Source organism: Bombina bombina, chromosome 2 (assembly GCF_027579735.1).
Source record: "Bombina bombina isolate aBomBom1 chromosome 2, aBomBom1.pri, whole genome shotgun sequence".
Taxonomy (NCBI): Eukaryota; Metazoa; Chordata; class Amphibia; order Anura; family Bombinatoridae; genus Bombina; species Bombina bombina.
The window spans coordinates 1,316,495,411-1,316,519,346 of record NC_069500.1 but is presented as its reverse complement, the minus strand read 5'-3'; the positions used below and the strand labels follow the sequence as shown (position 1 = coordinate 1,316,519,346).

General features: G+C 35.6%; 1 protein-coding gene and 1 pseudogene across 1 annotated transcript in view; one reads left to right on the top strand and one right to left on the bottom strand.

The window, feature by feature from the left end:
• The window catches only part of SORCS2 (sortilin related VPS10 domain containing receptor 2), a 1,789,666-nt gene that overhangs the window by 810,922 nt on the left and 954,808 nt on the right, over nt 1-23,936 (bottom strand). The window lies entirely within an intron of this gene.
• Nucleotides 17,841-17,957, top strand: LOC128651137 (uncharacterized; annotated as a pseudogene).

The following is a 23,936-nucleotide window of genomic DNA, read 5'->3' as shown; positions in this document are numbered from 1 at the left end:
AAAGATTCCCCATGGAATAGGCTCATTTAATATATATCGCATCTGGCAACTAGCATTATCCTGTTTGACTAGAAATATCTTTAGCTGCTATAAGATGTGTTATAAAGAAGATGGGTATGTTTGTACATAGTTACTGTTTAAGAGAGGAAAAATATACTGCATGTTTATCTTGTAATTTTATGTTTTAGCATGGCACTTTAAGCACATCAAAATAAGTAGTTGAGCACCCATGGTATGTATGCACCAAATCAGAATCTTAGAACGGTCTGAGATCAGTATCGAATGCTCTCTTATGATCGGACTGGAGTTTAAAAGGACAGTCTAGGCCAAAATAAACTTTCATGATTCAGATAGAGCATGTAATTTTAAACAATTTTCCATTTTACTTTTATCACCAATTTTGCTTTGTTCTCTTGGTATTCTTAGTTGAAAGCTTAACCTAGGAGGTTCATATGCTAATTTCTTAGACCTTGAAGCCCACCTCTTTCAGAATGCATTTTAACAGTTTTTAACCACTAGAGGGTGTTAGTTCACATATTTCATATAGATAACACTGTGCTCGTGCACGTGGAGTAATCTGGGAGCAGGCACTGATTGGCTAAACTGCAAGTCTGTCAAAAGAACTGAAATAAAGGGGCAGTTTGCAGAGGCTTAGATACAAGATAATCACAGAGGTTGAAAGTATATTATTATAACTGTGTTGGTTATGCAAAACTGGGAAATGGGTAAAAGAGGAATTATCTATCTTTTAAAACAATAAAAATTCTGGTGTAGACTGTCCCTTTAAATAAAAAAAAGGTTAGAAAAAACTTTTTAACAATGTTGTTTCTAGCTTGCTTATACAAATAAACATTATAATTCTCCAGCCTATTTTAAAGACAGGCTTACACTGATTCTAAGGGTGCCACTGAGGTAAAACGCGTAGTAAAAACGATATTTTTGTACATCTGTCGGTGCCTGTGTTCACTTGATTATCCACTCCTTGGTCCCCACAGTTTTTTTAACTTCTGTTGCTAAAGGTGGTACAGCCAATCAGATAGTACATCCCTTTTAAAGCAAGTAGATCATACTTCTGATTCTCTGCTGTGCGGCCTCTAACTAGGAAATGCTCTACTGCACATATGTGACCTGTCATTTACTAGTCAGAGCCAGTACAGCAGAGGCATGGGCCTTATTTCTCTTACTCTGAATGAAGCAGGTAGTACAACATCTGATTGCCCATATGGGGTGCAGAAACATAAAATGTGCTGTATATTTTTTCTGCAGAGTGTCAAAATAAGCTTATCTTTGAAATTTGCTCTAAAATTCTAGTGTTTACTGTCTCTTTATGTGTTTTTTAGTGTGTATGTCTGTCAATAAGGTATTACTATTAAACTGTTTTTGGCTCCCAACATATATATTTTATTTTCAGACAGCATGGCTAAGTAAGTATTTTTGCTTATTTTTGAAAATTATTTTAAATACTTGCCAGCAATTTTGAAACAATTTTTTTATACAAACTATTTTTAATTAATTAGACCTTTTAGGATATACACAGATCTCAACCTGTTTTATGGCACTTTAAATAAGATAGAATTGATACACTTATGAGATGGACCTGAGTCTATTAAAAACTAAATTAGTTGAGCTCTGTTTTGTTAGCATGAAGTACCTATTAACCAACGAGTATTAGGAGGAAATATCTATCAGCCAATGAGCATTTGTGGGAAATTACTATTAGCCAGTGAACATCAGTTGGAAGTAGACCACGGATACAACTGTAGTAGATTAAATAACTTTTACTGTTAAAATTACATTTAGATTCTGATCTTTTTTGTGGGTGACATTTTTTTTTAGTAGAGTGTCCATTTAATGCTAAAACAAAACTGCATTGTAAGCTGAATCTTTACTGATTCTCTTTCCTCACTAGCTTTATTTAATACCTAGAAAACATTTAGAAGCAACTGAAATGATGTCATCTGCTTGAACCAATGACTTGGCACTGCATTAACTTCTCATACTTCACATTAAGAGAATTTAACAAACAGTGGTATTCCAATCCATCAAAACACTGAGACATTTTTACACAGGATATTTGGACTTTTCTCATTCAAGATACTTGACCTCTTCAGAATCCATTTTGGAGCGCAATTTTGACAACGTTTAACCCTTTATAAGGAGATAAACACACAGTAAAAAAAATAATTAAAAAATAAATAAATAAAATGATCTAACAAACTAATGCACTTTATTTTTACAATGTATTATTAAATGTTTAGGTTTTGCAATTTGCACGTTCTCATTTTATGTTAATATTATTCACTTGTTTAGTAAAAGTAAAAAAAAAAATAGCTTAAATTTCACTTGTAAATGATAAAATTTGTGTTCACTAAAACATACCTCACTACAATGAATGAAGGGGCAGACTTAAAGGTGGTTTCCGTATGTGTCCAGATGAGTTATGAACAGATCATGGGCGTGTTTATGTGGGTTGTGTGCAGGACTCAGCTAGTTCCTTAAAGCTGTAGACCAATTTTTTAAATCTAACTATCAGTGTTTTAATCTATGTTGAACAGTAAACCATAATTTAGCTTTACTACTATATATTTATTTCCCTTAAAGGGACATAATACTCGTATGCTAAATCACTTGAAACTGATGCAGTATAACTGTAAAAAGCTGACAGGAAAATATCACCTGAGCATCTCTATGTAAAAAAGGAAGATATTTTACCTCACAATCTCCTCAGCTCAGCAGAGTAAGTTCTGTGTAAAAAGTTATACTCAGCTGCTCCCAGCTGCAGGTAAAAAAAAAAAAATGAAGAAATGAACAGCAGCCAATCAGAATCAGCAGTGCTGAGGTCATGAACTCTTTTACTGTGATCTCATGAGATTTCACTTAACTCTCATGAGATTTCATTGTTAAACTGAATAGGGAAATAACTTGAAAGTGCACGAGGCTCATCCCCTTAGCTGTCCCAGGACAGACATACTGATATGCTGCTTAGAAGTCCTTTACAATGGGATGTGGCTACTGAGGAACTTTTGAGGTAAAATATCTTTCTTTTTTACATAGAGATGTTCAGGTGATATTTTCTAGTCAGCTTTTTACAGCTATGCTGCATCACTTTCAAGTGTTTAAACATTTGGGTATTATGGCCCTTTAAGTTAATTTATAGTTTTTCCTTGTATTGAAAATGGCTTTCCAGGCTGTAAAAGGGAAGTGCTCTTGATAGGAAATTGTATATTTATTTTGCTTTTTAGTTAAAGGACCAGTAAATACAGTAGATTTAGAGCAGGGTTAGTCTTGTGAAGCCTGCCATATGTAATACTTCTAAACATGTGTACAAGGAAAAATTGGTTTTGTCCAAAAAATTATTTTCAGACTTTTAAAATCGCTCGGTTTGGCTAAATTTCGGACGAATATTGAATTTGTATTTGTTATCTCCAATGGGAACAGCTAACATACACCTAGATTACGAGTTTAACTAGGGATGGGCGAATGTGTTTATATTCGAATTCGAATGTTAGTTTTTGAATGTCACATTCGAATTCGGATGTCACTTTCGAATTCGAATATTATATTTTTAAAACACAATTGTAGACTAGAAACACTATTTCGAATTTGAATGTCACATTCAAATCGAAGATCACATTCGAATCGAATATCACATTCAAATTTGAATATTACATTTATAAAACACAGTATTAGACTAGAAATACTATTTTGAATTTGAATTTCACATTCGAATCGAATATAACATTCAAATTGAATATCACATTCGAATCGAATATCACATTCGAATAGAATATCACATTTATTATAAACACAGTTGTAAACTAGAAATACTATTTCGAATTCGAATGTCACATTCGAATTCGAATGTCACATTTGAATTTGAATATTACAATTAAAACACAAAGTATTAGACTAGAAATACTATTTCGAATTCGAATATCACATTAGAATTCGAATGTCACATTCGAATTCGAATATTACATTTAAAACACAGTATTAGACTAGAAATACTATTTCAAATTCGAATGTGACATTCGAATGTAGCATTCAAATTCAAATATTACATTTACTAAACACAGTTGTAGACTAGAAATACTATTTCAAATTTGAATGTCACATTCGAATTCGAATATTACATTTCGAAATTGAATGAATACATAGCTAAACATTCTATTATTCTAACGAATATTTTCGAATTTTATTGAAAAATTCGAAAACGAAAATTAGAAAATAGAATGTTAGAATGTTATATAAACATTCGAAATTCGTTTAGAACGAACGAATGTATAAAAATTTGTTTTAAATTTCGAATTTTTAGAAACATTCACCCATCCCTACTTTTAACGCTGAAAAACTGGCAATTTCAGCATAAAAGTCGTGTCGGTATAGCTATACTGCAAGCATTTTAGCCTGTAACGCAACGTCCATTCCGCAAACAAAAAAAATACGTTTTTGTGTGGGATTTTCATAGCGCCGGTATTACAGGTTGTGCAGTGAGGCTAAAAATCTTGCGTTACAGCCTATACCGACACAATCCATACCGCCATCTGAAAGCAGTAGTTATGAGTTTTGCGCCACAAAAATGTTTCACAAAACGCATAACTAAAGTACACTAACACTCATAAACTACCTATTAACCCCTAAACCGCCACCCTCCCGCATCGTAAACACTATATTAAACCCATTAACCCCTAATCAGCCGCCCACATTGCAACTATTAAATAAATGTATTAACCCCTAATCTGCCGCTCCCGACATCACCAACGCTAATAAAAATTATTAACTCCTATTCCGCCGCTCCCCGACATCACCGCCACTATAATAAAGCTATTAACCCCTATTCTTCCACTCCCCGACATCCCCACCACTATAATAAAGCTATTAACCCCTATTCCGCCGCTCCCCAACATCACTGCCACTATAATAAAGCTATTAACCCCTATCCCGCCGTTCCCAGACATCGCTATTAACCCCTAAACCTCCGGCCTCCCACATCTCTGCCACTAAATAATCCTATTATCCCCTAAATTGCCCAGCCCCCCACATCACAAAACACTAAATTAAACTATTAACCCCTAAACCTAACACCCCCTAATTTTAAATTAAAATTACAATATAACTAATTTAAATAAATAAAAACTTACTTGTGAAATAATAACATTAAACTATAAATTAACCTAACCTTACTATTCTAATAAAATAAAAAATGCTACCAATTAAAAAATCTAAATTACAAATTTAAAAAACCTAACACTACGAAAAAAATTAAACAATCTAAAATTACAAAAAATAATAAACAAAATTATCAAAAATAAAAACAGTTTTATTGCAAGACAGGTGGCTCCTATTTTGCTTTACTTCCTTTACTTGAAATCTCCAGCAGTAAAGATACATAACATTTAAAACAAAGTAAAAGCCACTCAGCCAATGGGGGCACAGCAACCGTAATATAACATGGATCAGTCCCTTTCACTTCCTCTTTATTTACTGCTCTCCGGCAGAGAAGGTGATGTGATTTATTTGTTTAGACTTTTATTTCTAATGCGGTTTATCTAACTGTATTTCCTTTTCCACTCCACTCATTCAATGAGAGTGGATGTAAAAAATAAAAAAATACCTATCACTAACCCCAGAATATCTGCTCACGGTTGCTGAAGTCCGGACATCCAGGCGGCAACATCTTCATCCATCGCGGGGGCGTCTTCTATCTTCATCCAGGCGGCAAATTTTGAAATGGCTACTTTGCATTGAAGCTTTAGTGTATGGCGGGGACTGTATGAAGAGGATGCTCCACCTTGGATGTCTTCGCCGCACCGCTGGGATGAAGATAGAAGACGCCCCGCAATGGATGAAGATGTCCCCATCTGGATGAAGAATTCGTGCCGCCTGGATGTCCGGACTTCAGCAACCGTGAGTAGATATTCTGGGGTTAGTGATAGGTATTTTTTTTTTTTTTTTGTGGGTGTTTTTTTTTCCGATTAGGGCTTGGGCTTTTGAAAAAGAGATAAATGCCCTTTTAAGGGCAATGGAAAATAGCTGAATGCCCTATTAAGGGCAATGCCCTTACAAATGGGTAGCTTAGGGTTTTTTTAGAGTTAGTTTTTTTTTATTTTGGGGTGTTGGTTGGGTGGTGGGTTTTACTGTTGGGGCGACTTTTTATTTTTTTACAAGTAAAAGAGCTGTTTAACTTAGGTCAATGCCCTACAAAAAGCCCTTTTAAGGGCTATTGGTAGTTTATTGTAGGCTAGGCGGTGTTTTTATTTTGGGGGGCTTTTTATTTTTATAGAGATATTAGATTAGGTGTAATTGTTTTTATTTTTGATAATTTTGTTTATTATTTTTTGTAAGCTTAGTGTTTTTTATTTTTCGTAATTTAGTGTTAAATATTTTTATTAATTTTAGATTGTTTAATTTTTCTCGTAGTGTTAGGTTTTTTTAAATTTGTAATTTAGTATTTTTAATTGGTAGTATTTTTTATTTTATTAGAATAGCAAGGTTAGGTTAATTTATAGTTTAATGTTAGGTTTATTTTTATTTCACAGGTAAGTTTATTTATTTAAATATAGTTATATTGTAATTTTAATTTAAAGTTAGGGGGTGTTAGGTTTAGGGGTTAATAGTTTAATTTAGTGTTTTGCGATGTGGGGGGCCAGCAGTTTAGGGGTTAATAGGTTTATTTAGTGGCAGAGGTGTGGGAGGCCGGAGGTTTAGGGGTTAATAACTTTATTATAGTGGCGGCGATGTCGGGGAGCAGTGGAATAGGGGTTAATAACTTTATTATAGTGGCGGCGATGTCGGGGAGCGGCGGAATAGGGGTTAATAACTTTATTATAGTGGCCGTGATGTCGGGGAGCGGCAGAATAGGTGTTAATAACTTTTATTAATGTTGGCGATGTCGGGAGCGGCAGATTAGGGATTAATAACTTTATTTAGGTGTCGGCGATGTTGGGGGTAGCAGATTAGGGGTGTTTAGACTTGGGGTTTATGTTAGGGTGTTAGGTTTAAATGTTACTTTTTTTCCCCCGTAGACATCAATGGGGTTGCGTTACGGAGATTTTTCATTACGCACTGAAGGTGTTGGATTTTGTGCGGTATGGAGCTTAACGCCACCATATTGCAAGCACAAGCAGGCTTTTCAGTAATTCGTAATGGCAGAGCTATGGAGGGTGAAACAACGCAACTTTTTTGGCATTAATTTTGCACCCTGTTTAGCGCAAAACTCGTAATCTAGGTGATAGACAATTAATGTTAACAAAAGTCTTAAATTTTAGGGTTCAAACAATTAAAAGAACCTAATTTTCAATGTTAAAAAAACATACAACTCCTGTATAAAATCCTGCATTTAGTGTCTAATTGGCTGTCCCTAACATCAGTCATTAGTAATATTATAACAGGATTGGACAAGGGATGAAGGACAAATAAATGGTAAGACTCCCTGTACATCATTACAAAAGAGCTTATTAACCAAGCAATAACCCCTCCATTCCAACACCTTTTGTTGGCGCTAAGTGTCATAAACAAATAAACAAATTGATTTTTTTACACAATCGTGCCTTTTCCATCCGTTTCATACAATAATGTATTTGGCTATTCGTATATCCAAGGACTTGACAAATCAGCAAAATTCGGACAAATTTGCATTTGTCCAAAGCACGAACGTAAATTAAAAGAATGGGGAGGGGGTTAAATAACTAATAAAAGTTGTTTCACTACTTATAATTAATCATTTTACATTATAACCTCAAGGTGTTTACTGTCCCTTACAAAAAAAAGAAAAGAAAAATCCCAGGCTACTTTGCAATCTCACTTAAAGGGACACTGAAACCAAATTTTTTTCTTTCATGATTCAGATAGAGCATTACATTTTAAGCAACTTTCTAATTTACTCCTATTATCAAATTTTCTTTATTCTCTTGGTATCTTTATTTGAAATGCAAGAATGTAAGTTTAGATGCCAGCCCATTTTTGGTGAACAACCTGTGTTGTCCTTGCTGATTGGTGGATAAATTCATCCACCAATAAAAAAGTGCTGTTAAGAGTTCTGAACCAAGAAAAAAGCTTAGATTCCTTCTTTTTAAAATAAAGATAGCAAGAGAACAAAGAAAAATTGATAATAGGAGCAAAAGTTGCTTAAAATTGCATGCTCTATCTGAATCACAAAAGAAAAAAATTTGGTTTCAGTGTCCCTTTAATGTTTCGTACAAGGAACCCAAATATTTTGCATAATGTTAATAAATCATATTATTATCATGTATCAGTGAACAAACACAGTCTTCTTAAATGAAGAATGTTCTTCATATAATATAATAGAATGTTAACCACTTAAAATTGTCTGTATTTTTACGGGGGGAGTTCTGCAAATTAAGTAAAAAACGACACAGACCATTCCTAGTTTGTAAAAATTACTTCTCATTTATACCCATTTTAGTTGACTAAGAATGAATATTTTAAAAGATGTGAGTAATAAAAAAGGCATGGACTGCAAAACCGAGCGGACAGATGCAGGAAATACTAGCTATGTATGCAGGACAAATTACAGTCAAATTGCTCTATAATTGTACAATAAATTTGAGTTACACTGTAAAGTAATTACAGTATTATGCATGGCTAGCTGAAAAGATTACAGCTAAACTTGTGACTACATAAACTTAACAAGAATATAAAGCAATTTTTAAACTTCTACAGTATATTAAGACCAAAAGAAATATGAAGCAGAATCCAACAAAGATAATGCAAGTACACAGGCCATAGCAAAAAACAAAATTACAAAATGTTGACATTGACGATAGATCAAACGAAGGAAAGAGATGGGTATTATTTTTATTTAATGTCATATACTTCTTTTTAAAGGGACATGAAGAGTAAAAAAATGCACAAATGCAGTAGAGCATTTTACTACTGTATATAAACCACACAGAAGGGTAACCACATATTTAAAGTATTTTCTAGATTGGCAACGCACTTTTGTTCCTGAAATAGACAAATCAAGTGTGGCTTATGTGCATAGCTGCAAGTCATTGCCCCATATCCAACAAAGGTGTGAAAGTATATTGCCATCTAACAGTGGACTTTGTCACAATGATGTCTCACAAGGCTTTGTTATTATGATGGGGAGATAGTGCAAGACTGCCAAAGACCAATGCGCATTTCAAAAATACCTGGGACCAGCATCCAGTTGGTCTGTCCTGGATAATGGGTAGAGGTTAAAGAGACAGTCTAGTGAAAATTAAACTTTCATGATTCAGATTCAGGGCATGCAATTTTTCAACAACTATCCAATTTACTTTTATCATCAAATTTGCTTTGTTCCCTTGGTGGTATTTTTGAAAAGCTAAACCTAGGTAGGCTCAAACTGATTTCTAAACCGTTGAAAACCGCCTCTTAGCTCAGTGCATTTTGAAAGTTTTTCACAGTTAGACAGTATAAGTTAATGTGTGTCATATAGATAACATTGTGCTCACTCCCGTGTAGTTATTTAGGAGTATCCACTGATTGGCTAAACTGCATGTCTGTCAAAAGCACTGAGATAAAGGGGCAGTCTGCAGAGGTTTAGATACAAGGTAATCACAGAGGTAATACGTGTATTAATATAACCGTGTTGGTTATGCAAAACTGGGAAATGGGTAATAAAGGGATTATCTATCGTTTTAAACAATACACATTCTAGTGTAGACTGTCCCTTTAGGGAAGGTAAATTGTCCTAGGCCCTCATGTACTAAAAGTTGTGGGGACAAGGTTCTTAACTTAAGAACTTGTCCATACGCCTTTGCGGCATACGGGCAGAGTATCCTGTTCGTCCGCTGCCCGTATGATGAGTGTGTAATGCTGCCCCTTTTCTTGCACAACTAATTGCGTGGGAGAAGGGCCTCTCAATCATCCTGAGAGAAAGTGTTGGAGGGGATTTCTATCCGCCAAAACAGAAGTGACGGAGATTGTAAGAAGCAGCAGTCTGATGGCCGTTGCTCCTTACATTGCAGGAAGCAGGCTCGCATGTGTGATCCTGTCGCGCAACAGCTCCTAAGCGGCTTATGCTGCTTAGTACATGGAGCCCCTTTTGTTTTTCATCTACATGACGTTTTTCTCCATGTAGCATAATGCGCGTGTTGCATCACTATAAGGCTTTAACGTTAAACTGAAAATCAGGTTATTTTTTAAGATTGTAGCAGTCAATACTTTTTTTATGAACCACTGATTTCTATAGAATCATTAGTACTGGCTCGTTGCATTGCAAGAGTTTTATCCTTACCAATGATGAAAAAGTGTTCTTCTATTTGTATGTCACTTTTATGTTATGTAGAATTTATAGTGAGTTCTTGCTTCAAGGACTAATTTGATTAACAAATTAATTAAATATCCATAAAGAAATTGTGGTTAGTTTTTTATTAATTAAATCAGGTGCATATAATTTGTTCTGCAAATATGAACAGACAAGAACACCCTATACTTTCTTTCTGACAAACCTAAAAGTAATTCACTTGTGTGAAAAATAATTTTTTACATTAATCAAACTATTAATTCTCTTTCATCAAAACTACATTGTTCCAGAATTCTCTCTTTTTAATAAAAATAAGACCAGTGGAAGGATCTCTAAAAGGGAGAATTTCCATAATAGGCGCTGCCATAAAGAAAGATTTAAAAAGATTTTACTTTTCTAGTTATTTATGGTTTTAAAAAAAAAATATTGAAGGAATTACTTATTATTTTTCTCCATTACAATGATTTGTATAAAATAAAGGAACAAGCAATTAAAGTATTTTAAATTCTCTAAAAATCCAGTTGATGTAAAGTGATTTCCCTCTGAATACAGTGTAGTAGGTTTGAGCTCTGATTACCAACATTGAGGATTGCTCTTGTAAAAATCTGTGGGCAATTATAGACAAATGCACCAGGAATAGAAGGTGAGAAGTATTTGTCAAAGATGCAAAACTCTGGCATGTTTCAGATGTCATTGTTGTTGAGAAAATCTACTACCATGTGTTAACCTAAAGTACTTCATGTATAAAATGAGAATTTGATCTGAGTATAAATGTTATTGTATTGCCCTTTTACTCCTTATTCCCAGAGTTACTGTACAAACCCATAATCTCAATCACTTCTTTATCTTATTTTCCACATTACTTTTCTTTTTATTCTCCTCCACCCAATTCACACCATTTTTTCCCATATACACACTATAACCTCTTTCTTCAACCCTCTTCCACCTCTGAACTATTTATCATCTTATGCATTTTATTCACTCTTGCCTCTTATCTCCATTTACTTAACTTTTTCCCTCCAATTTATCACTATTTTCTCCTCCTCTTTTTAAAAAAATCTCATCTCAAAACTAACTCTACCTGATGAAGGGACGGGACTCTGAAATGTGTAGTGGAGAAAACTGTGAAACAAGTCTGGCTAGGCAAGTGGTTGTATTTGTATTGTGTTTTTGTACATGAATTACACCATATTTTATGTGTATTTTTTAGTAGTTGGGCTATTAAAGGGATATGACACCCACAATTTGTCTTTCATGATTTAAATAGAGCATACAATTTTAAACAACTTTCCAATTTACTCCTATAATCTATTTTGGTTTGTACTATTGATATCTTTTGTTGAAAAGCATACTTAGGTATGTTCAGGAGCTGCAATACGTTACTAGGAGGTAGCTTCTGATTGGTGGCTGCACATATATGCTTTTTATGATTGGCTCGCCTGTATTGTTGCTCCTTTAAAAAAGCATACCAAGAGGACAAAGAAAATTTAATAATAGATGTTAAATTCGAAAGTTGTTTAAGATCACGTTTTATCTGAATCATGAAAGTAAAATTTGGGGTTTCATGTCCCTTTAACTTCATGTATCAAAATATTTTTACATTTTGGTGTGATTTTGCTCTATCATTTTTTCATATTTGTATCAAATCTAACTCTTTACTTAATCTACTTTATCTTCCATCCCCTCAAATATACCTCATGTCACCTGTTTTGTTCTCCTATATTTCTATACATTTTCCATTACTTGCCTACTGTTCTTCTAAGCTCTGCTGTCCCTCTCCAAACTGCTGAAGGAAGGGAAAGGAGTGGAAATGTTGTCATGTTCCTATACTGAGGCAAGAAAAAGCTCAGAGAAAAGATGTACACACCATCTGGAAGAAATAATATACTCTGTCTCTTGCACTCCAGCACTCTTCAGCTTGGTCCCCATATTAGAGCGCCGGCTCTGATCCAGACCATTGGATAACAGAGAAAGCTGCAGCAAATTGTTCAGCAATACACTGCCTGGCAGCCAACACAACATAATGCTTGAAGTGTATATACACATCACGAATGTGTATAATTAGAACCACAAACGAAAAGGATATTTCTCAATTCATAACTCACCCAGATTATGTTTGAAATAGTCAGTATTGTTTCAGTGTTTGGTAGAAACGGCATTGTTGCACTGTGTAGCATTATATTATAAAGTTACTGTAAATGCTAAAAAAGTGGATGGAACAAGTCACTGGCCTTACTGCTAAATGATGAACCAGACTTTCAAGGTATGTGACTAAGAAATGATTGCACATTGGAAGAAGTTTAACCCTAAAAGAACATTTCAGTTATAGTACATAACAGACACAAAATCTTTACACAAGCTATGCAGCCATTCACCAGTCTGGAGATTATATCAAATTGGTATAAAAAAATCCTTTTATCTGTAACATCAAAGATCTATCTTAAAAAGCTTGATATATAATATATTTCTTCAACAGACCTTACAGAGCATATTATCTCACTCCCCTGTTTGATGGACTGCGTTTACTTATTTTATTAACTTCAATAAATTCCCTACATTCACTTACTTAACCCAAATTATTAATCAAACATCCAGCTGCACCTGAGGAAGGGGGAGGAGCCCATAAACGCATTGTGTGGATAGTTTTAACCTGGCAAGACAAGTAGTGCTATTGTTTTTTACTCTGCATCTTATTTTATTGCTATTTTATACACTATGGGGCTGAATTATCAAGCTCCGATGATATTGATCATTCACTTTCATCTTAAATCGTGCAGGCTTGTCAAAATAGAATGTATGCAGATTTCTTGTAAATGTGTATAATGAAATAGTGAATAATGTATATAATGTATATAAATCAACAAATTAGTATTTGTTAGTAAAGAATTGTACAACTGATATTTCACCAATGGCTATAGGAATAGGCGGAGTCTCATGTATTTAAAAAGGTAAAGGGCTGAGTGCCCAATCAGATTCAAGCCGGATGAAGCCTTACTGCACAAAGGTGAAACGCGCGTAGCTGTTTTGATGTCGGCAGTGATATCAGCTGCTCACCGTCAATGATATTTCATAATTCAATGCTCAGGGTCTGATCGTCTCCTCTGAAGGCGTGTAATGTACACTAAGGGGCCAATTTATCAAGCTTCGTATGGAGCTTGAGGCCCCTGTTTCTGTGCGAGCCTTCAGGCTCGCCGGAAACAAAAGCTATGTAGCAGCGGTCTAAACAACGCTGCTCCATAACTTGTCTGCCTGCTCTGAGGCGGCTGACAGAAATCAACCCGATCGAATACGATCGGATTGATTGACAACCCCCTGCTAGCGGCCGTAAATCTGCAGGGGACGGTATTGCACAAGCAGTTCTGGTAAATTGCTTGTGCAATGATATATTCAGACAGTGTATGCTGTCGGCATTTATCGATGTGCAGCGGACATGATACGCTACATTGTCTCATGTCCGCTCTCGCACTTTAATAAATATACCCCTACATTTTGCAAAATAGAGTGATTGTCACTGACTGCATTTATCCTATTGTCACACATGCTAACCTGTATAGATTGTTTATGATATTTTTTATGGTAAAATAAATGTATTTTTAATATATTACTCCCTTTTCTGGCAATACTTTCCTTAACCAAATAACACTTTTTAAAAATTAAATTACTTAATAGTCCAGTCAAAATTAAACTTTCATGATTCAGACAGAGCAAGCAATTTTAAGCAACTTTCTAGTTTACTCATATTATCTATTTTTCTTTGTTCTCTTTGGTATCTTTATTTGAAAAAGCAATAACGTAAGCATAGGAGCCACCAATCAGCAAGCGCTACCCAGGTGCTGAATAAAAAATGGGCTGGCTCCTAAGCTTACATTCAAATAAAGATACCAAGAGAACGAAGAAAAATTGATAATAGGAATCAATTAGAAAGTTGCTTAAAATTGCATGCTCTAGACTAGACTATTCCTTTTAACATTTTTTTTTTTTTAAATCAGATTGCATCTTAATAAATGTTTACACTTTATGGAATTAAGATATCAAGGTAAAAGACAAGTCTATATATTTTAAGAGAGTTAAATGATTTATTACACTTAAATTTTAATATTTAAAATTATGTTATGTTGAACAAGACAATTTCAGCAGTTATTGGAGCATACTGTAACAAAAAAATAAATATGGTAAAATAAACTTGGAATGCCATTTTCAGTACATCTGCTCACCTATTTCAAAATGTTTAAATCCCGCTAGTTACATAAATATTTGCCACTGCAATCAGTAGGTCATTTTATGTATCCACTACTAATTAACATTACTTGCTAACTTTTTAAACTAACTTGGAATGTTATTTCTAAATATTTAATGCAATCATGCTTTGACCTTAATTAAGGCATGGGAAGCAAGTCACTTCACTATGCCATGCTATATGCATTATGGCATCCAAGCAGGGCCGGTGCTTACATACAGACAGGTTAGGCAGCCGCCTTTTATTTTTTAGTGGGTTCCTGCAGAGCGCATTTAAACGTAAATCAATGTGATATTCCAGAGTGCTGCCAGTGCCAGCAGGAGTTTTGTTTACTTGTCCTCAATTTAAAAACTGGCGGCAACCAAGGGTTGAATAAATTTAATGACGGGCTATTAGCATAGCAATATATGTTGCGCTGTGCAGCGCACAAAGTGTTGGCTGCCTGTCTGGGGTAAAAAAACTTACGGCTAGATTTAGAGTTTTGTCGGTAAAGACCCGCGTAGCTAACGCTGCTTTTTTTCCCAACACACCTTTCCAACAACGCTGGTATTTAGAGTTGTCTGAGGGGCTGCGTTAGGCTCAAAAAAGGGTGCGTTGAGCCTAATGTAGCTCCACTTCAACCCTCAATACCAGCGTTGCTTACGGTAGCGGTAAGCTGGGAAAACTTACTCATGCACGATATCCCCATAAGAAACAATGGGGCAGTTTGAGCTGAAAAAAACCCTAACACCTGCAAAAAAGCAGCGTTCAGCTCCTAACGCAGCCCCATTGTTTCCTATTGGGAAATACTCTCTAAGTCTGCACCTAACACCCTAACATGTACCCCGAGTCTAAACACCCCTAACCTTACACTTATTAACCCCTAATCTGCCGCCACCGCTATCGCTGACACCTGCATTATACTATTAACCCCTAATCTGCCGCTCCGGACACCGCCGCAACCTACATTATCCCTATGAACCCCTAATCTGCTGCCCCTAACACCGCCGGCACCTATATTATATTTATTAACACCTAATCTGCCCTCCCCAACGTCGCCGCTACCTTACCTACACTTATTAACCCCTATTCTGCCGACCAGACCTTGCCGCTACTATAATAAATGTATTAACCCTAAAGCTAAGTCTAACCCTAACCCTAACACCCCCCTAAATTAAATATAATTTTAATCTAACCAAATAAATTAACTCTTATTAACTAAAGTATTCCTATTTAAAGCTAAATACTTAGCTGTAAAATAAACCCTAATATAGCTACAATATAACGAATAATTATATTGTAGCTATTTTAGGGCTTATATTTATTTTACAGGCAACTTTGTATTTATTTTAACTAGGTACAATAGCTATTAAATAGTTAATAACTATTTAATAGCTACCTAGTTAAAATAATAACAAAATTACCTGTAAAATAAATCCTAAACTAAGTTACAATTAAGCCTAACACTACACTATCAATAAATTAATTAAATAAATGACCTACAATTACATACAATTAAATAAACTAAACTAAATTACAAAAAAAACAAAACACTAAATTACAGAAAATAAAAAAAGATTACAAGAATATTAGGCTAATTACACCTACTTTAAGCCCCCTAATAAAATAAAAAGCCCCCCAAAATAATAAAGGTCCCTACCCTATTCTAAATTAAAAAGTAACCAGCTCTTTTACCAGCCCTTAAAAGGGCTTTTTGCGGGGCATGCACCTAAGTAATCAGCTCTTTTGCCTGTAAAAAAAATTACAACCCCCCCCACCACCCACATACCCCTACTCTAACCCAAACCCCCCTTAAATAAACCTAACACTACCCCCCTAAAGATCTCCCTACCTTGAGTCGTGTTCAACCAGCCGGGCACCGATGGACCAAAAGAGGACATCCGGAGCGGCAGAAGTCTACATCCTATCCAGGCAGAAGAGGACATCCAGACCGGTAGACATCTTCATCCAAGCGGCATCTTCTATCTTCATCCATCCGACGAGGAGCAGCTCCATCTTCAAGACCTCTGGCGCGGAACATCCTCTTCCTTCCGACGACTACCGACGAATAAAGGTTCCTTTAAGTGACGTCATCCAATATGGCGTCTCTCGAATTCCAATTGGCTGATAGGATTCTATCAGCCAATCGGAATTAAGGTAGGAAAAATCTGATTGGCTGATTGAATCAGCCAATCAGATTCAAGTTCAATCAGATTGGCTGATTCAATCAGCCAATCAGATTGAGCTTGCATTCTATTGGCTGATCGGAACAGCCAATAGAATAGAAAAGTAGGGGGGAAAGAAAAGGACAAAGGGGAAGGGAAAAACACACATTTAAAACACACATTTAATATTGCACACACTTCATGGAAAGGTATATCCCTAATCTCAAAGTAAGGTCACCCGTGATGCCCCCTAAGAGAGATAAAAAGTCTAAAACAGCACAAGAGATAGGGTTGGAGGACAATATGGATCCCCAATCAGCAGGCAGCGAGAAACAGCTGACACTCAATCAGCTTGCAGAAATGCTTCTTCCCCAATTCAAATCTGTTAAGAAGGAGATAGCCACTTTATCTACTGAGATCAGATCTTTTTCAAATAGGATACTAGAAGTAGAAGAAAGAATCTCAGTAGTTGAGGATAGACAGAATACACAAGATTCCAATTGGACGAATTATGAGAATAAAATAAAAATGATGCAAACTAAAATAGAGGACCTGGAGGACAGGTCCCGCAGAAATAATATTTGCATAATTGGACTGCCTGAGTTGAGTGAGTATCAAGATTTGGTATCATTCGCCTCAGTCACTCTACCTCAATTATTAGGGATGCAGCTAGCAGAAAAAATACAAGTAGAAAGAGTGCACAGAACTGGAACAGTAAGGGAATGCCAAGAAGGTAATCCACGCCCTAGAATGGTGATAATTAAGAACCTAAATTTTCAACATCAGATTATGAGACACTATAGAAAAATGCAGGGGTTCAAGATATGTATGAAACCTGTTTTTCTGTTCCAGGATTTCTCAAGTGAGACCTCCCTAAAGAGAAAAGCAATGGCACCTTATTGTTCAAGTTTAATCAAGGCTGCAATTCAGGCAAATATGAGGTATCCAGACAAAATTGTAATTTTTTCAGAAGGGAATATGATCATACTAAATACAGCAATAGAAGCAAAAAAATATTGTCTAGAAAAAGGTATAGCGCTATGATAAGATACTCAGGTTTTTATATGAATTTAGAAGTATAATGATGAATGTCAGGTTTGTTATGTATTTCATTTACTTAAAGGGGGGGTTCCCCTTTTTTTAATTCCTTTTTTTTTTTTTTTTTCTTTTTATATCTGTCTTGATGGTCTCATGTTGTCTGTTACAGGTCTACCGTTAAGGGGCCTTGAACACCCGATCCCGTTTGATCTCGGAAGTGGAGCAGGGCTGGGCCTGGTCAGTACCGGGATGGGCGACCGCCGGGGAACACCAGGCGCGGTAGGCTGGATAGACCGGATCTTACTCCCAGACAGAGAGGTAGAAAATAAATTGTTTAGGATAATGGGGTTTCTTTGTTTTAATATAAAGATTTGAATGTTGAAGTGTGTGTCATGGAATGTGGGAGGTATCACCTCGCCCATCAAAAGAAAGAATGTGCTTAGGTTGTTAAAACATCATAAGCTAGATGTTATCTTTTTACAAGAGTTGCACTTGAAAGCTCTAGAAATACAAAAGCTGCAAACGAATTGGATTACTGAAATTATAGCAACCCCTTGTAACAGTAGGAAACGCGGAGTGGCCATAATGTTTAATAGGAACTTGTCCTATGTAATAAAAAAACAAATGCTAGACCGAGAGGGAGATTTATGTTTATACAAGCCGAAATAAATAATAGATTATGACCCGGAGCCATGAGGAAACATAATAGGGAGGCCAAGCTCTTACGGGAATTCGCCAAGATATTAAAACTAAGTGACATCTGGCGCTTACAGCACCCAGATGAGCGCACATTTTCGTGCGAATCTAGAGCATATAAAAATCTTTCCCAGTTAGATATGTTTTTGATAGACGAGAGACTTTTGACTTTGGAAATAGAGTCCCATATTGATGAGATAATAAGTCTGAAGATTGAGGATACGATGATTAAAGATAGAAATAGGAATACGTTTAGTTTCCCGAAATACATGTTTCAAGATGAAAGGTTCAGAAATTTTTTAGCAGAAAGATGGAAAGTGTATTATAACCAGAATAGGCTGGATGTGAGTAGCCCAGAAGTACTCTGGGAAGCAGGGAAAGCTGTGCTGCGAGGCGAGGTTAAAAATTACATGGTAAAGAGAAAGCGGAAGTTAACGGAGAGGGAATTCCAACTAATGAACCAACTTAAAAATTCATACAGGAGGTATGTGTCGATTCCAAATAGTTTGTCTTGGGATAGCTATAAAAGGGCTAAATTAGAGCGTGAGACATTTCTTAGAGAAAAATGGGCAAAGGAGGATATGTGTATAAGAGCATTTTGTCAAGGATATCAGGGGATTGCCACAAAACATCTGGCAAAGATAATAAATTATAGGAAAACAAATAACCAAACACCAATTATTAAAGAAGGGGGTAAAATGTATACTCAAGCGACAGAGATCAGAGAGGCCTTCTACAGATACTATCAGAAATTATATGCAAGGGTAGATATAGATAAGATGAGAATGTCTGATTTCTGGCAAAAGATTCGGCTCCCAACAATAGAGAAAAAAGAATTAGAGCTGATGAATTCCCCGATAACAGAGGAGGAAGTTATAAATATGATAGACAAAATTAAAACTAATAAGGCTCCGGGGCCGGATGGACTCCCGGCTGAATTCTATAAAATTATTAAGAAGGACATCTCGGAAACATTAGTGGAACTTTATAATAGTTATTTTGTACAGGGGAGCTTAAATTCTCATTATTTCACAGACTCCACAGTGACATTAATACATAAGAAAGGGAAAGCAGCAGATGAATTGGGGTCATACCGACCAATTTCACTTCTAAATCAAGACTATAAGATACTAACGGCCATTATAGCAGACAGACTAAAAAAAGGGGTCGGTAATTTGATTCATAATGACCAATCTGGATTTATCCCGGGGAGAAACTTGGTTAGGAATATGCGGAGGGTATTAGTTACTCTAGATCACTACTATAATATATCACAGATACCGAATAAAAAATTACAACCAGATCTGGCCTTGCTTACAATTGACGCAGAAAAAGCGTTTGATTTCATTATCTGGGATCACCTATTTATGACCCTCAAGAAATTTGGCTTTGAGGGGAATATGATTCAGCTAATTAAAAGGATTTACACCAACCCACTGTCTCAATTGTTAGTCAATAGTGAACTATCTCAGTTTATAACTTTGCAGAGAGGAACCAGACATGGGTGCCCCCTGTCGCCCTTACTTTTTAATTTAGCACTAGAACCTTTGGCTGTCCATCTCAGGCAAGAACTAAAGGGAATTGAATGTGGGGGACATAAAGTCGTAATTTCTCTATATGCTGATGACATTATGTTATTTTTACAGAACACCAAAGAAAGTATACCTAAATGTTTGGCAATTATTAACAATTTCACTACATTCTCTGGATATAGAATGAATAAGGAAAAGTCAGAGTTGCTTTGGATAAATCAAACAAGAACAAGTCTGCCACAACATGGCTTCAAAGTAGTGAATTCGCTAAATTATCTAGGTATAAAAATAAGTAAGAACCCCAAAGAATTAACTATTTGGATTATTTTGATAAATTAGAGGGAAGATTAGGCAAGTGGAATATACAATATTTATCGCTTTCCACAAAAATAGTCTTGATTAAAATGATTGCTATCCCCCAATTATTGTTTAATGCAAAATTTACCATTATTGATTAATAAACGTGATATCGCAAGGTACAATAGAGCATGCGCGCATTTTATATGGGGTAGGAAAATTTTTTGTATAGCTACTGGAAAATTGGCTCAAAGTAAAAGATATGTGGGCGTGGCTTTACCGGACATCGCAAGATATAACATAGTAGCTCTTATGAAATTTGGAATTGACTGGTTAACGGAATCTAATTATGTGACTTATTACGATATGGAATCTATTCTGGTGAAACCATTTGATCTCAAAGCAATTTTACATTATCCGTTTAGGAATTTGCCCAGTAATGTTAGCACACTTTTAACCTTTTCCAATGTGGTCCGTGCATGGCAGAAATTCTGTGGATTAGTTGGTCAAGATATACACATATCTAAATACTTGCCGCTTATTGGAACCCCCGATTTCACACCCGGGATAAATAATAATTCGGCCTTTAAAACCTGGTCATTGAAAGGGTTACGTTACTTTTCACAGTTTGTTCAAGGTGAAGTGCAAGTGATACATACATTTGAGACTTTGGCTGAACAATATCAGTTACCGACTAAAACATTTTTTGCTTACTTACAAGCACAAAGTTATCTTTTTAAAACACTGCAATTGCATAGGATTGTATGGGATCCAGGAATTGATTTAGGAGTGAAATTATACGCGGCTGGTAAGAGATCTATATCATACTGGTATAAATGTTTATTAGGGATAGTAGGGAAAGAGCATCTTAGCCAAATGAAAATGTTTCTCTCCAAATATATTAACCCATTGCAAGAGGAAGATATTGAAAGGAGTATTAAATTGGCAGACGCAGCGACGAGAGTAGTAAGTTGGAAAGAATCACATGTTAAGCTTCTAAATAACTTTTATTTAACCCCAATGAGAGTGAGCAAGTGGAAGCAAAACGGGGACAAGGGGAACTGCTATAAATGTTGCAGAGAGGGAGCCGACCTGCAGCATTGTATATGGGACTGCCCAAAAGTACGCCAATTTTGGAATAAAATACAATTTTGGGTAAACAGGTTTATACGAGAGGAATGTGTCCTTCAATTAAGAAACATTTTTCTCTTAAAAGAATATGGGCGACATAAAGGTGAGGGACAACTAATTAATATGGCTATCTTGGCAGCCCGGCACATGTTATTTTTTAAATGGGGAGTTTCTGAGGCCCCGACGATAGGGGAGTTTGTTAATATTATCAAGCTACAAATGATTATTGAAAGACAGCACCTAATTGGGGGAATGGAAAAAGTTATTAGGTTTTTTTTTGATAAGTGGAAGAGGGTAATTTTAGCATGGCCCCAGAGGGCACAGATTCAATTTGTTTCAACTCTGAAGAATAATATTAATTTCATGATGCTGGTTGTAGGAGAGGTTCTCCCTGCATACTGGCTCTAGTGCTCTCTGTCTGGGGTGAGGGACTGTTTGACCACATAGACAGGAGGTAGTGTTTCACTATGGTCTGACCCCTTTTTATTTTTTTTTATTTTTTTATTATTATTATTACCCCCCCTCCCCCCAATTCCACTACATGCCGAGACGGCAAATATAGTAGATGGGCTTTGAATAGGAATCGCAGCTACACATTGCCAGATTTGGTATAAGTATAGGAAGCTGTGTCTTCCAACCTCGTTATGATTATATGATCAGCATTTTTATCATTCTAGGTCAATGTATGTTTCTTATAGGATAAAATAGAAAATATGAGGTTTATTTCTATCAATATATTTGTGATGTAACAGAACTGTTTATTTAATTTTTAAGACTTTAGTAACCTAGTTGTGACTGGATTCTTGATTGGTGGCTTTTCTTTATTATAGGCCCTGATTTAATGTCAATACAAGAAAGTATTATTTTTTTAATTTACGTTTTTCATGCAACAAGATAGAAAATATTAGGTCTATTTTTATTATTTCAACACAACTGGGATCTATCAGAATTATTTATTATGTGAGTATTATGTTTTTTCTTAATGTCCGTATTTGATTCTACAATTTAATAAGACTGTTATTTTTTCTTTTGAACCTCAATAAAAATTATAATTAAAAAAATAAAAAGAATGACAAGAGAACAAGGCAAAATTAGTGATAAAAGTAAATTGGAAAATTGTTTAAAATTACATTCTCTATCTGAATCCTGAAAGTTTATTTTGGACTAGACTGTCCCATTAATATAGGAAGGCAAATTTAAAAGGCTAGGGCGTAGGCAAAAATCAACATATTGTGATATTTTTTCTGTGAGTGAACCCACCCCTGAGATAATTGGTCTCCCAGGTGGTGGGTTCCTCAACTCATGTAGTTTTGGTAGGGTATACAAAGTTGGTGTAATACAAAATCTAATTGTTTCTGATTAATTAGGCTGTGTATTTTAGCTTCACTTAAAATACCAAAGAGCTCATCACAGTATATTCTTGTAGGATTAAATCTTAATATTTTATATTGATATTTATCCAAAAGGAGACTGTGGCATTCATCAATGTAGTCACCACAATTCACAATGAGAACATTGCCACCCTTATCTGACAGTTTCAAGATGCTTTCCTTCTATAGCAACCACCCTAGAAACCTCATTCAGAATAAACCCCATGGACAGTACCTTAGACATAGAAGGAACTGCACTGTTTTTGAGCAGTTTAAGGATGAAGCAAGAAGTTTAAAAAAAAAAACAGAGGGGATATTCCCAACAAAGTTTGAAAAAAACTTTGACAAATCTAAAAATAAAAATAGAGATGAATTATTGTATAGTGAAACCAAAGATGATTCTAAAACCAATCAAAATCTAACAAGATTTATAAGTACATACAATAATAGATGGCAGGATATATGTGCCATTCTCAAAAAACATTGGTTTGTATTAATGGCAGACTCTATTATTTCAAGGTTTGTTGGGGACACCCCCTTAATGACCCCAAACAGAGCTCTGAATCTAAAGGACAGACTGGTGCATAGCCACTTAATAAAGACAAATGATGGAGACTGGTTAAGGGGCAAAAAGAGAGAAGTCAACTTCAAGTGCTCACATTGTTTAGTATGCAGACATATGGTAGTGAGTAAGGATTTTGTAGACAAAAATGGTACTTATCATAAAGTTAAGTGTCATATTACCTGTAAAAGTGAGGGTGTAGTTTATATGTTTTTTTGTGACTGCCCAATGTACTACACAGGAAAAACTTACAGAGAACTAAAGGAGAGAATTAAGGAGCACAAGAAGGACATAAAAACTAAATGTATTAAAATTAGTAGTACAGCGAGACACATTTTGGATCACCATTCGAGCAATAAGAACCTTTTGAAATTCAGAGGTATTGAAATGATAGATTTAAAAAATAGGGGAGGGAATTTGGATCAAATCCTGTTGCAAAAGGAGTGCAAATTGATATATAACATTAAGAGGCTCAAACCAAATGGGTTTATCATTGCACCAGCAGTTCTTGTGAACTGCTGGTGCAATGCCACCCCCTGCAGATTTGCGGTCGCTAGAAGGGGGTGTCAATCAACCCGATCGTATTCGATCGGGTTGATTTCTGTCCGCAGCCTCAGAGCAGGTGGACAAGTTATGGAGCAGCGGTCTTTGGACTGCTGCTTCATAACTTCTGTTTC